Genomic DNA, 15650 nt, shown 5'->3' with positions numbered 1-15650 from the left:
GGACTGATTTTCTTTAGGATTGACTGGTTTGATCTCCTTGCAGTCCAAGGGACTCTCAAGAGTCTTCTCCAGCACCACAGTTCAAAAGCATCAATTCTTCAGTGCTCAGCTTTCTTTATGGTCCAACTCGCACATCCATACATGACTACTGGAAAAAACCATAGCTTTGACTAGACAGACCTGTCAGCAAAATAAAGAGGAATCAGGTGGAGAGGGAGGTGAGAGGGGGGATCGGGATGGGGAATACATGTAAATCCATGGCTGATTCATGTAAATGTATGACAAAAACCACTACAATACTGTAAAGTAATTAGCCTCCAACTAATAAAAAAAAAAAAAAGAATGTCTCTGCTTTTTAATATGCTGTCTAGGTTGGTCATAGCTTTTCTTCCAAGGAGCAAGTGTCTTTTAATTTCATGGCTGCAGTCACAATCTGCAGAGATTTTGGAGTCCAAGAAAATAAAGTCTGTAACAGTTTCCACTGCTTCCCCATCTATTTGCCATGAAGTGATGGGACCGGATGCCATGATCTTAGTTTTCTGAATGTTGAGCTTTAAGCTTTTTCACTCTCCTCTTTCACCCCCATCAAGAGGCTCTTCAGTTCCTCTTTCACTTTCTGCCATAAGGGTGGTATCATCTGCGTATCTGAGGTTATTGGTATTTCTCAATCAATTTGAATAGGGATAATTTTTCCAATACACAATATACAGATAGTACTATTTTTTCCAGAGTGTTTTTTACTGAGGCAAAATTCACATACTGCAAACAAAGCACCAGAGCAAACAACTCAGGGGCACTTAGTACCTTCAGAGTTGTACCAGTGCCTCTATCTAGTTCCAAAATATTGCATCACCCTGTGGTCAGTGAATTGGAGGTTCTTTCTTCATAATGAAAGAATTCGGAGATGAAGCAGAGAAATCAAGAAAGTAAAGTGAAAGTTTATTTAAGCAAAGAGGGAGAGTAGGCTTACAGGTGAAGAGCCGCCACCCACAGTTTCTTTGGCAAGCTGGTTACGAGGAGCATACAAGTGAAGGGGCAGAATATTTACTGGAGAAGGACAAGCCTGGGGGTCATATTCCCTGATTTTCATCCCAGCCCCATTTTCCTGAGGGGAAGAAGGATTTTTGTCTTAGGGATTTAGCTCAGATCAGAAGCATCATGGCATCAGTGCAAGATGCGTACTTCTTATATCTAAGACTTTGCTGTTGTTGAGTCACTCAGTTGTGTCTGACTCTCTGTGACCCCATGGACTGTAGCCTACACCAGGCTCCTCTGTCCATGGGATTCTCCAGGCAAGAATCCTGGAGTGGGTTGCCACTTCCTTCTCCAGGGGATCTTCCCCACCTGGGATTGAACCTGCATTGGCAGACAGATTCTTTACTACTGAGCCGCAGGGAAGCCTTATTGTAAAGGGAGCACAGTGAGCAAAGGATTACATTTGGATGCAGGGGATTCCCATCTTTCCTATATTTCTTTGTCTGCTTTTCCAACCCTTATCACCCAAAATGGTGTCGCTTCCTGTCAGTCTGAAGGTTCCTGCTTTCCTTTATCTGCCTATGGACCCTCGCTGTTTACAAGATGCACTTGGCCCCTGCCCCCATTTCTCTACTCACACCTAACCACCTGCCTACTGCAACTAACAACTCCAAAAGGAAATCATTAACCATTCCCCACCCCTCATGGCCTCTAGGATTATTTTCTTGGCTGTGACACTATATGTGCTGAGTGGAACACGGGACTCCTTTTAGCAGCTCCTAAGGAAATGGCACCCCACTCCAGTACTCTTGCCTGGAAAATCCCATGGACGGAGGAGCCTGGTAGGCTACAGTCCATGGGGTCGCAAAGAGTCAGACATGACTGAGCGACTTCACTTAGCACTTAACCTGTCTGAGGAGCTTCTCAGAAGTACAATACTAAGGGCCCCACCCACTGAATGAGGACCTCAGGGGCATCCCCAAGCATCAATGAGTCAAATAGTGATGGCAAATAACACCTTGGAATACTTATCACTTAAATAACTTAGGTAGTTGATCAGATAGTGACGACACTACAGATAGTTCTTTTGATTCATCTTATTTAGCAGTGATTTTTTTCCTACAGTGTAGTGGAAATGCATACATACAAAATATATACACACACAACCACAAACATAAAAGATATCCTCTAAAACGTCAGCAAAAATGTATGGGAAATGGACTTTACCTGATCTCTAATTAAAAATGTTTTTAAAAAACTGTATCGTATATGACTTCATGCCATCTCACCCATTAAATCTTCTGGTTTCCTGTCTACTTTGTTTTGCTAGTTTAGTTTTAATGAGATTTGGCTTTTTTTTTTCTGTCGGGCTTTAAGATTAGGTTTTTTAGTTATAATGTTAAAACCCAGAGGTTCTGGGTTATACTCATATGCAAATACTCAACTAGGGTGCCACATTGCAGTGGCGTTGCCTCCCACGGTTTTGAATCACCATGGATGAGGCACACAGCCACCCGTGAGTCCCCATTCAGATGGACCCTCACAATATCTTATCTTCCACTAACCAGAGCCCCTCTGGTATCCCTGGTTAAACTGTAGGAAAGTACTTTCTATTCAACTACTAACAAGATGTTTAAAAGTTAACTAAAAGTAGAGTAAAAATAACTTTGGAGCTCTTCTCTTTTCCTTTCCCAAAGCAGGACTAGATGCCTCAGCAGTTAAGACTACCGTGCCTTCCCAGCGTATTGTCTGCAGAGTCAAAGAAGGAATAACGCGGCTTAAAGAACAACCCAAGAGCATCAGTAATTGGGCAAGCATCCAAACAAGAGGTTCTGGTTAATACTGGAATAGGAGTCCGTAGGTCCAGTAAGCGTACTGGCCAAAGTTAGCTGTAACAGGGCTTCAGCTACCTGGGGCTGAAACCTCTCTTCAGCATTTCAACCATTTCTTTGTTTTGGAGCTCTCTTTGGAGGGATTCTCCTCACACACATTCCTTAACTTGCTAGTTCAATTTTTGGCAAAATCCCAACTCTACTCAAGTGCCAAGACTGAAGGCCAACACAGTCAGGGAGACTGAAGTGTCCCTTCACAATCACTAGTGTGTGAGCAAGAGTTCAGCCTGAGATTCAGGGAGGGACTCACAACTTGCAAAAATTCCAGCGTCCTTCAGGGGAAGTGGCTGTTGATCACCGATCACTTTGCTCTCTTCTTCGGGCCCTGCTTTCTAGCTCAACTAAAACCCAAAGACCAATTCTCTAAGCTGTGAACACATTACTGACAATGGCCGTCATTATTAATACATGACATGTATTAATGTCAGGCACCGCTCTGTTTTCCACATAAAAGATTTTGGTTAATCTCCATGACCTTATGCAATAGGCATCATCACGTTTCACAACTGAGGACAGCCAGCCTCAGAGAAAGAAAGTGACTTTGCCAAGTCACACAGCTATGGACTCAAAATGAGCTCTCCCTGAGGGAAAGCTGATCTTCCTCTACTTAACTACAAAGCCAAACACTATTTTCCAAAGACTGTTTTAAAAAAACACTGGCGCACCTAATAAGAATACAATAAAAAGCCAGATGGGGGGGTGGGAGGGTAGGAAATCAACATACTCAAAATAAACGTATGATTTTCCTGAGGGGGGTATATAAACATTTCTTAACTATTAACAAACAAAAAAGTGTTTCCTGAGCGGAAATGCCTATATAAATTAAGAATTCCAAAGCATTCTCTCTACACTTAAGATACGTTACGTATCCTATTACATTTTCTATAACTTTAGCATTTATCTTCCCCTTACGGCATCTATACAGCTGCAAAGAGAGGTAATTAAATACAGCAACTGCTGCTGGAACTTCTGAAAGCTTTCCAAGTTTCTCTTATATAATTAACTCTGGGTAAGTTCTTTCAGTATTACAGTGCTCCCTTTTCAGTTCCCAATCTTAAACCGCAATCCAGCCTCTCAACTTCGGTGCGCTCATCAAGCTTTGTTCCCCGCGGGGCTATCTTCCATGGAATTTTTCCTATTTCCCACTCTTTTTAAAAGGTACAGGACGAAAAACAAGCTCATCAGATTCACGAAACGTGGGATTTTAAAAGAGTCTTAGGAATCTATCTTATCTCATATGAATTAACTGAGTCACAGAGCTTGGCAGCAGCAAAATCAAGAGCAAAATGTACGCCTTTCAACTTTTCTCGCAACAGAAGCACGAAGCTAGACTCGCGCAGGGCTACGACACGTTTAGCAATTCTTGCGCAGGAACAATGTCATTGCAACCGCTGTACACGAAACTAATCACACCTAAAACTATGCTAAAACCCTTAGCTACACTAACTTTCCGAGCAAATGAATTCCACCAGTCCATGAAAACGTGAGACAACCTGGCGTGTTCCAGGAGCAACTCAAAGAAGAGAGGGCCCTTTCCCAGAGTACGCAGCTCGCCCGGCCCAGGTTGCACACTCTTGAATGAACCGCAGGTGTGAGCGATGCAGAGGAAGGTGAAACGCACCGCGGCTGCGAGGGCGCACACGCCGGGATGCAAGACGGGCCTCACACCTGATCTCGGCGACGCTGGGAGAGAAATCAACCCCCATGCCGCCGAGTGATGAGAGCCAGGAACCGGCCCTCCTGCAGCATCGGGCCAACCGCAGGCAGCGGCACCACCAGGAGGGGGGCGCACCCCGGGACCTCGCGCTCCACTGAGCCGGAGAGCAGCAGCAGCCCGGGAAAGGCCCCACCCGCGCCGGGGCTCTCCAGGACCCGGCCCCGCTCCCCAGCCCCCTGGCCGCGGCCGACCAGGCAGCGTTGCCGCGTAAGGGCCCGGGAGTCCGGCGCCGGTGCTTCTGGGCGCTGCGGGGCAATGAGGGGGCGGGCCGGAGGAGGGGCGACAGGCGCGGTCGCGGCCGGAAAGCCAGGCACTTACCCGGCGGCTGCGGCCCTGCGCCTCCTCGGTCCCGGGGTCTGCAGCAGACGGAACCGGCGGCCGCGCGGGAGCTGGAAGAGAGGCAGCAGAGAGGCGGGGGCGGCCCAGGGGCCCGCGCGCAGCCCCGCCCCGGCCCCGCCCGCCGGCTCGGCTCCTATTGGCCGCTCCCGGCACAGGCCACGCCCAGGCCGCGTCCCAGGCAGCAGGGGGCCACCAGGGGCTTTGTCTCTGGCAAGGGTGGGAGCTGCCCTGGTCGCGGTGACGCCTCCTACGGCCTAGAGATCGACGCCGCAGTGAAAGAGAAACTTAAGAGCCATGAAGAGCCCTCTGCAATCAGAAGTAAACTTGCTCCCTTTTTATTTAAAACCCGGCTTTTTAATGTGAAAATTTATAAACCAAATGAAGACTCGTACAGTAGACTCTGCACTAAATTTAATGCTAACATTTAACAATACTTGTGTTCTCTTTCACTGTATGGGGGTTTTTTTCCACCCTGAATTATTGGAATGTTGCAAACAACCCTGCTTCACCCCCTAAATACTTCATCATTAGGATAAGCAAGAAATGTATTATTTACCGTTTCAGTCCAACCCAATATACTGTCCATATTTAAATTTCTTTTGTTGTCCCTAAAGGTCACAAACACACACATATTTTTTACTTTTTCAGTTCAAGATCTACCCAGGATTACCCGAGTACTAATACTCTCACTTTTTTTTTTTAAGCTAGCTTGCAGGATCTTTGTTATTCCAATCCTAGATCCAAACCTGGCAGGCCGACCGTGAAAACACCCAGTCCTAACCACTAGGCAACCAGGGAATTCCAGTACTCTGAAAAAAAATCTTTCATTACTTTGACAATTTGGAAAGTCCAGGCCAATAGTAGACTCTAAGAGTATGGGGTTATTGAATTGTTTATGATTAGATGCAAGTCAAACTTTTTAGTAAGAGAAGTCAGAGGTGATGCTGGCTATTTCCATCCAGAGACACCGTATCCTGCGTCCATGTCAAGCCTGATCACTTGGTCAGTGGTGGTCTGGCAGTCCTCCACAAAGATCCTCTCCCCCTCTGCAACAGATAATACCTGTATTTTGTTTCTCCTCCTTCCCTTCCCCTTCACAAGTCTCCTCTTCTTTTGAATAACAGCATGAACTCTGATGTTCCTTAAAATTCAATTTAACCCAGTTATAACCAACTACCAATATTATTTGTGGTGTTTGAATTTTTTGTGACCTGTGAAAGTCCCTTCTCGCACTTTCCTTACATATATCCTGTTATCTTTTTTTTTTTTTAATATTTATATATTTGTTTGTGCTGGGTCTCAGTTGCAGACTGTGGGATCTAGTTCCCTGGCCAGGGATAGAACCCAGACCCCCTGCATTGGGATCAGCCAAGTCTTAGTCCCTGGAAACCAGGGAAGTCCCCATCCTATCGATCGATTGATCAATCTTTGAACACCATCTTGCTTTCTGACATAGGACCTGCTAGCTCTCCTTGCATTTTCTCTGCCTGATGCAGAGAAATCTTAGTTCCTTTTAGTAGGAAATGGTACTTGGAAAATTAGATCTTAGTGTCCAGGGTGCTCATTGCTATTGGGATGTTATTTCTTCTAGCCCCTTTCAGTGGACCAAATGTATATATATTCATAGAGCTATAAAACACTAAACAGTATACTCTTTACCCAGATATATTTTAAAATCATGAGTTCATATTGATACCTCCAATTAAAAAGTCAGCATCTCGAGGTTCATTCTAGCCTTCCTCTTTCCATTTTATATTTTTCTTCTCCCACAGTGAAAAACCCTGGTTACTAAGAAAAAGATGTAAAATATGATGTCAAAAACAGTAAACATGGTGGGGAGAGGTAAAAATGCAGGAAAACTCTGGTTCTCATCAGCATCAATGTATTTACTGGTTTATTCTATCCTATAATATAGACAAAAGAGCTGTGACTTCGATACTAACACCAGTAACAAACCTAAGTTTAAGATTTCTTTGCACTTTTTTTATCTTTGTAAATACATCTCTTCCCAAAGGTGTAAAGCGAGAGGATGGTGATCAAAAGTTACTTGAATTCATCTGCTTTGCAATATGGTTGTGTTATCTGCGTGATACACTGTGATACAGTGTTAGGTTTGTTATTTTTATTTGCATAATTTTAGTTTGCTTTTTTCATCTTTCTTATCTAGCTTTAATTTTTGCATGTATAAAGTGTTCACTTGGTTCAAAATCAAATCTTCCAAACGTTTTCAGAGGAGGAAGCCTCCCTTCCTGTTCCCTGTGCTCTGCTCCCATCACCGCCTATCACTAACCACTGCCATTAGTTTCTAGTTTATTCTCCCACTCCCCCCAAAATTAAGAATATGCATTTGTTTGTTATCTTTTGCTGTAGGGTTATGTTTTGCAAAACAACAAACATATATTACTTCACAGTTTCTGTGCATCAGAAACCCAAGACGGGCTTAGGTAGGTAGTTCTGGCTCCAGGTTTCTCACAAGAATGTATTTACTATGGCACTCTGGACTGCAGTCCTCTCAAGACTGGACTGAGGGGAGATCTGCCTCCAAACTCAACCGGCTGTAGGACTATTCTCTTTCAAGCTCCCTCACAGGGCTGTTGGCATATCTCTGGTCCCCAATGCCTGTCGGCCAGTGAATTCGTTTCTTGGGGCTGCCTTAATAAATTACCACAAACAATATAGTTTAAAAAAAAAACAACAGGGGTTTACTCTTTCACAGTTCTGAAGGCTAGAAGTTCAAAATCAAAGTGTCAGCTGGACCACATTCTCCTGAGGCTTTTTCTATGGAAAGACAGAAATATGGAAAGAATCCTTTCTTGCCTCTCTTCAGGCTTCTAGCACTTACCAGCTATCCTTTGTATTCTTGGCTTGTAACTGCATAACTTCAGTTTCTGCCTCTGTCTTCATCTCGCATTTTTTTATGTGTGTGTATGTCTGCGTCCAAATTTCCTTCTGCTAAGACACCAGCCACTGTATTATGTTGTTTAGTCATTAAGTCGTGTCTGACTCTTTTGCAACCCGGTGAACTATAGCCCACCAGGCTTCTCTCCATGGGATTTCCCAGGCAAGAATACTGGAGTGGGTTGCATGTCCTTCTCCAGGGGATCTTCCCGACTCAGGGATTGAACCTGTGTCTCCTGCATTGGCAGGTGGATTCTTTACCCCTAAGCCCCCAGGGAAGCCCCAAAAGGCACATGCCTGTGTATAAAATCTGCATTTGGGACTTCCCTGATGGTCCAGTGGTTAAGAATCCTCCTTGCAATGCAGGGGACACAGGTTCAGTCCCTGGTCAGGGAAGATTCCACATGCCTCAGGGCAACGGAGTCCATGCACCACGACTACTGAAGCCCTCACACGACTACTAGAGATTCCCTGCGCTGCAATAGAAGATTCTGCACAGCTCAACAAAGATCCTGAGTGTCACAACTAAGACCAGACGCAGTCAAATAAATCAATTAATTAAAAAAAAAAACCCTGCATTTATTGATGCAAAGCCCTCTTCCAGGAATCTTTATATTCAATGGTTCATTCATGCTGAAAGATATTATTTCTATGTTATAGATGAGGAAATTGAGGCTGCAGGAGGTAACTGGTCTATGCCAGAACCCTCTCTCTCTCATCCCTTTTCCTATTTTTCTTTAGCTCAAGCCCTGGGCTGGGCTTCAACAACCCTACTTCCACGCTCCAACTTGAGTTCTAAGTGAGACCCTGGAGTTTTGTCCACTCGCTGATTTGATGTCAATACAGTTTGGACCTGTTTGAGGTATCACGTGATTCCTGCCATAAAGACAAAGGTAATCCCCAGCCTGTGGGGACAGTCACTGGGATGCTGTTCTTTCTAAGGCAGGGAAAAAAGAACATGACTTCTACCTCCACTGTCATCTCACCAAGTCCTTTCCAGTCTCACGACTGTGTGACACACCCTTTCCTATAGATTCTTTAGATAGCCAAACTCCACTGTTTCCCTGTGCCCCACCAGCCTCTGCTAATATGCACATCATCTTTAGTACTACACACGTAATATCGTTTATATTTAGCATGAAGATCCCTTTCAAGTATAAAGATCCCTTTGTAACGTAAACTAAATTTTTAAAAAGACTGGAATCTCTGGAAAATAAATGGTAGTACTTTCAGCATCTATCAAGAAAATTCACATTGAATTGAGGACCCTCTGAATAACCTTGGGTTCCCCCAAGGGTCTTGATCCACGTGTTGGAAATTATTGCTCTAGGGAATACTAACATGGTGACATCATCATAACCAGTTTAGAAAAAAACAAAGAATAACAGATGAAACAGTAAGTCTAGAAACAAATCTACTAACTACTCAGTGCCAGTCCCTGCTAAACACAACTAATTTTTCACCTATTCTTTGCTTTCACATTTGCCCTATAACGGCCTTTCGTGTGTGTGTTTTATCTGACTACAGTCAAAATACGAGAGGCAGTGCGGAAATGGAGACCTGGATTCTATTCAGCCCTGGCCACAACTGTTTTAGCTCTCTGACCTTGATTAATTAACTTCTCTAAGTCCTCAGCTGCCAAGTACAAACAACACCTAACTTACAGAATGTTAAATGAAGTGACATGCAAAAATGTACTCTGTAAAATGTAAATGATGTAGAAACATCTTCTAAATTCATCTGGTGGGGCTTCCCTAGTGGTCTAGCGGTTGAGAATCCGCCTGCTTATGCAGGGGACACAAGTTTGACTCCTGATCTGGGAAGATCCCACATGCCGCAGAGCACCTAAGCGCCTGAGCCACAACTCCTGAAGCCCGAATGCCTGCCCGGGGCTCCACCACAAGAGGGGCCACCGCAGAGAGAAGCCCGCCGCGCCAACGAAGAGTGGGCCCCGCTCGCCACAACTAGAGGAAGTCCTCTTGCAGCAGTGAGGACTCAGCACAGCCAAAAATAAATAAATACATTCATCTGGCTCTGTCACTTGTGAGCTTAAAATTCTTCCTTGGCTTCCCAGTGTCTTCAAGATCAAGGACAACCTCTTAGCCTAGCAGAGAAGCCCTTTCCCTTGTGGCCCTTAGAGCTTCCAGTCACAGGAATCCTGTTCCCCGTCCTCCCCTCTTCACCTGCCTCTCAACCCTGTCCGGCTCAAGTAGCTGGACGCTGTGTTGTAATTCCATCAGGCCCTTTATTCAGTTCAGTTCAGTTGCTCAGTCGTGTCCGACTCTTTGCGACCCCATGAACCGCAGCACGCCAGGCCTCCCTGTCCATCACCAACTCCCGGGGTTACCCAAACTCATGTCCACTGAGTCGGTGATGCCATCCAACCATCTCATCCTCTGTCGTCTCCTTCTTGGGCAGGAGGCCCGTTCTTAGCCCCCGTTGAGAAGAGTACGGTCCTCAAAAATCCAGCACCAGAGTCTGTGACTTGGGCTGTGCCAGACTCCACGAAGAGCTGGGCAGCAAGGACATTCCTCACTCACGTCTTGGTTTTCTTCATCGCCTTGGCAGTCGCACTTGCGCTGCTGTAGTAACAAGGAGGAACAAATGCTTTGGAATCAGCTAGAATTTAATAAACGTGTGTGAAACTACCTTAAACTACAGGAACGACATTGATACATTGTCATGTGACCCTACTTGTCAGGAAGGAGTCTCTTTGGGTTTTTTAGGCGCTTGGTGTCATGCAGCATGAAAGGCCTGAATCAGACCACTTTCAGGGTGGACTTCAGTGATTGGTGGTGGGAGGAGGAGGAAGAGGTTGTATCAGAGACATCTGGTCACCTTGCCCCCTGGCAAAGTGGAGCAGTAATGAGCCACAGCTACTCGTAACAACAACAGCTGGATGGGCAGTGTTCCCAACTGGTATGCTTGGAATGCGCCAGTAAAATGCTTTAACCTTATATCTCACGGCAGTAGTTATTAACCGGCAGATCTGTCCCCCAGGAGACAGGCAATGTCTGGAGATGCTTTTTGATTGCCACAGCTGAGTGATACTATAGGCATCTGTGGGGTAGGGGCCAGCCATGCTGCTAAACACCCTACAATGCCCAGAAAAGGCCTCCCACAGCAAAGAATTATCAAAAATGGCAATGATGCTGAGGTTTGAGAAATGATATTCCATGGAAATGTGGCTTTTGGCATATATTTTTCTTGGTTACAGGCACTCTTTTTTTAAGGGGTGGGGGGTGGTCTTATAGGGTGGCAGGTGGGATCTTAGTTCCCCAACCAGCAATTGAACTGCACCCCCTGTATTGGAAGCGCAGAGTCTTAACCACTGGATCACCAGGGAAGTCCCACAGGTCCTCTTTGGAAAGCCCATCTTTTGTGCAAGTCTCCGAGTGTTTGTATGAATTAGCTACAGCTCCCTGAACGTGCTATTGCTCCCTACACCTCCGGAACCTTGCACGTCGCTAAGTTGCACCTCCCAAGTTCTTCCTCTTGCTACTCTGTTCTCATCCTTCAGGCTTCAGTTTTGGACATCATCTCTGTTATGCCCGATGTCCAAATCCCCGAGCGGGAAGAGAGAAGGCTTCCAAGACAATGCAACTCGCAGGAAGGGAAGTTTATTACTGACTCGAGCCAGGACTCAGAGAGCACCACTGCGTTGGCTGCAGGCGGAGAGTCCTGGCTCGAGTCAGTAATAAACTGACTGACAGGAAGTCTCTCCTGATCCCTGAACACTAGACACAGTAGATGCCCCCATGCACCTCCCTCCTGCTATCAGAACAGTTACTGCACTTCAGTAGAAATAACTTGTGTCCTTGTCCCAGTTCTCCCAACCAGTGTAAAGCGCCTTCTAGCAGGGACCCAGTCTTGCTCACTGCTGTATTTCTAGTCTTCAGCACAGCACATGAAATGGTAGGTAGTGAATATATACACATTTGAAGAGTCTGTATAATTTGGGATCTTGCTGAAAGATAAAAACCTTTTCCAAATGGTCCACCCACCTTCCTCAAGTTGGTTATCAGTTGTGGGCTTTGATCAAAGCTTCCCTAGTTGTGTTTCAGTATTCAGCAGAAAAAATACTTCCACTACAGGGAATCTCATATGAATTCCAGTGAGTTATACCAGGAATCTCAGGTATTTAACTGTTTGCTATTTTCTGTGTTTATTTCCTTTTTAATATCCTTTTAATTTTTATGCCCAGAAATTGCCAAAGTGTGGTTTGTAGGCCAAATCCAGACAGTCGCCTGTTTTCATACAGTCCTAGAGCCAATAGTGGCTGTTACACTTCTTAGTGGTTACCTTTTTCATAGCTATAGCCTCAGTTTTGCCTCCTGGACTGAAAAGAGTAAAATATTTATAATCTGGTCCTTCACAGAAGAAATGTGCTGGTTGATCTCTACTCCAGTCGTTAGCACATTTGTGTTTAAAGGTTTCATTCTCCACAATCTCCACTGTGCTTTGGCTATTGTGCCCTTAGCCTGTTGGGGTTCATTTGGTAAAAGGAGAGGAGCACAGCCCTTAACAGCTGATGGCAGCAGAAGGAACGATCATGAGACCCTCACAAAGACCCCTGCCACCTCAGAGGACAGACCTATACCACAGTCCTCTTGACACAATCCATGCAGCTTACACACTTAAGCAAATTCTATTGCACCGTCACTTTAAAATCATAAATATAAAATTAAACACGTGTCAAATTGAAATCACAAGGTGATCTGTCAGATTGTCTAGAGTATAGCTTCTATTTTTATTACGGACACCGCACATAAATAACAGACACATGCAGATTGTCTTACACTTTAAGGTTGGTACTAAAAATATTAGTACTATGGGTTTGATTTAGTTCACCATTGCTATATTTAATTCTAAACCTTCTTGGGGTTATGTAATCATATAATAAGGTACGCAACTAATAGCAGGTTTATAGCTCAGGTCAGCGGAGTAATCACATAATGAAAAGAATCAGAACATTGATAAGATTATCTCGAAGTGCTGTGAGCTACACGCCAGCTATGTGTTCCTTTTTTATAGAGCAGTTGTGTCTGATTTGTAGCAGGGACTTCAAGTCTAAGTCTTTCTTTTAGTTTCTCTAGCTTCATCCCTGCTCACTGCCCCCCAACAAACCCAATTTGTTTGTGTTCCATTTCAACTTTTAGGGACTGGTTAGGTGGAGAGAGAGAGAAATAGACAGACAAGAGAGAAGCAAGTGACATTTAAAGAGAATAATAGAAACTTCTCAACATCAGTACAGGAAACTAGAAACAATGGAGCAAGGCCTTAAATTTGAGGGAAAACTATTGCCAAACTGTAACATCATATCGAACCAAAAAACTTTTAAAGCTACAGACACAAAAGGTCACAAAGAACTGGCCTCTCATGTATGTGTCTTCAGAGAAGTTAATAGAGGATATATTTCCTCAAAACTAAGGAATAAACTTTTAATAAAGGAAAATATGGGGTCCAAGAAATGGGATCTCTAACACAGGAAAGTGGGGAAGGGACTTCCTAAGATGACCATGAAAGTCAATCTCAGGACAACAGCAACTAGCCTAGATTAGGGCAGGAGTACATAGAGATCCCGGAAATACAGCGCAGAGGAAAACGGAGACTCATGAGTCACCTGACATTTGTGAAAGTGACAGGAGGCTTTAACTTCTAACAGAGAGTCTAGTGATGAATTAGAAACAGGCAGAAGTCCCCCCAAATCTTTTAAATGAAGACAATTCTTTCTTTTCTCTTTTTTTGGAAGCGGGGGAGAGGTGTGCCAGGCAGTATGTGGGATCTTAATTCCCCAGCCAGGGATTGAACCCTCGTCCCCTGCAGTGGAAGCGCAGGGTCCTAACCACAAGACTGCCAGGGAAGGCCTTAAATGTCGACAATTACTAATTCCAGGGAAAACCAGAGGTCAGATTAAAAAAAGGAAACATAATCATAGGAAATCAGTCCTGAATGTTCATTGGAAGGACTGATGCTGAAGCTGAAATTCCAGTACTTTGGCCACCTGATGCGAAGAACTGACTCATTGGAAAAGACCCTGATGCTGGGAAAGATTGAGGGCAGGAGGAGAAGGGGACGACAGAGGGTGAGATGGTTGGATGGCATCACTGACTCAATGGACATGGGTTTGGGTGAACTCCGGGAGTTGGTGATAGACAGGGAAGCCTGGCATGCTGTAGTCCATGGTGTCGCAAAGAGTCGGACACGACTGAGTAACTGAACTGAACTGAACTGAATCATAGTATACTACATGACTCAGCTATGAATAACATTTACAAAGTCAGAATAATTAAAACACTATATATTGGTTTAACCAAAATAGGCGATATAATTGTAATTAGAGGACAGTGAAGAACGCTGTGTGTCTATGTGAGTACCTGTGTGTGAGTGGGTGTGAGGGTGAGTGTGCGTGGGCGTAGAGAGTAACTCTTTAGAAGAAGGAAGTCTATACATATCCAAGCAGAAAAATTAAGAAATGGCAGATAAACCAGCTTATGAGAAATGAAGGCAGTAAATGCCAGAAGAAACAGTTGAAAGAGTTGAAAGTAGTTGCTTCTGGGAAAGAGGGGTCAGTAATGGGCCAGAATGGGGCTGCTCACTATTATTTTTCATGGCAACTCTTGTAGAACAACGTGACTTTAAAAACCATGACAGTGTACAACTTTGATTTTAAAAATTAAAAAATCTTTTGAACGAAAGAAAGAAATCTACTCCTAGGGTTCATCCATCCTCATTGGCCAACCATTCCCTATCTCCTTCACTGGCTCCTTCTCTTCTACCAGCTCTCTAAGGATGAGAATGCATCTGGGCTCTAGCCTGAGCCTCTTTTCTTCTCATACCAAACCCTCTCTCTAATGATCTCCTCTTGACCACAGGCTCCAAATGCCACCAAAGATCCCGAGTTTGTCTTTCTAGCCCTGCTCTGTTTGCTACCCCAGACTTGTATCTCCAACTCCCGACGGGATACCTTCTCTTGGATGGAAACAGCCACTCAAACCTATCAAATCTACATTAGTGTTCACCAAAGAAAAGAACCAACAGGAGGCAGAGATACAGAAACAGATATATCGATAGCTCAAGAAATCTGTTATAAGGAATTGGCTCACACAGTTAATGAAGACTAAAAAGTCCCAAGATCTGCAGTTAACAAGCTCTAGATCCAAGAAGGGCCGATGCTTCAGTCTGAGCTCAAAGACGGGAAAAGGAAACAGTTAAGCAGTTAAGCAGAAAGAGGTCTCCCTCACTCAGGCTTTCTGTTCTTTTCAAATCTTCAGCTGATTAGGTGAAACCCACCTATGTTGAGAGGGCAATTCTCTTCACTCCGTCGACTGCTTCAGATGTTAGCTGCATCCAGAAACACCCTCATAGACACACCTAGTGCAAAAAAATAAAACAAATATCCGGCACCCCAAGGACTAGTCAAGTTGACACATAAGGTCAACCATCAGAAAATCAAAGAGCTCTCTTAATTTTGTCCCTGAAGCCTGTCCCTTCTTTGGTCTTTCTCTTAGTAAACGTCACTATTGTCTATTCAAGATCTATCCAAAAACCCAGACGTCATCCTTGATTTTTCCTTTGCTCTCAATTGCAGCATCCACTCTGTAAGTCCTGTCACCTCTGTCTTTAAAATGCATCTCGGACTTTCCTGGTGGTCCAGTGGTTAGGAATCTGTGGCTCCCAGTGCAGGGGACACGGGTTCCATCCCTGGTCTGGAAAGACTCCGCATGCCGCAGGGCAGCTAAGCCCATGCACTACAACCACTGAATCTGCACTCTAGAGCCCCAGAGCTGAAACTACTGGGCCTGAGAACCGTAACTACTGATGCCCGC

At 44.6% G+C, this 15650-nt stretch overlaps 1 protein-coding gene across 2 annotated transcripts in view; it reads right to left on the bottom strand.

The window, feature by feature from the left end:
* Positions 1–15650, bottom strand: part of SLC25A30 (solute carrier family 25 member 30) — an 89344-nt gene that overhangs the window by 18586 nt on the left and 55108 nt on the right. The window contains exon 1 of one of the 2 annotated variants that reach the window (XM_043478258.1): positions 4903–5016. The exons of the other annotated variant lie outside the window; for it this stretch is intronic. The gene's annotated coding sequence lies outside the window, so the exon portion shown is untranslated. Of the gene's footprint in view, positions 1–4902; positions 5017–15650 lie in introns of those variants that run through there. 2 annotated transcript variants of the gene reach the window in all.

This window comes from Cervus canadensis, chromosome 9, assembly GCF_019320065.1.
Source record: "Cervus canadensis isolate Bull #8, Minnesota chromosome 9, ASM1932006v1, whole genome shotgun sequence".
NCBI lineage: Eukaryota > Metazoa > Chordata > Mammalia > Artiodactyla > Cervidae > Cervus > Cervus canadensis.
This window is presented reverse-complemented; position numbering and strand designations above follow the sequence as displayed.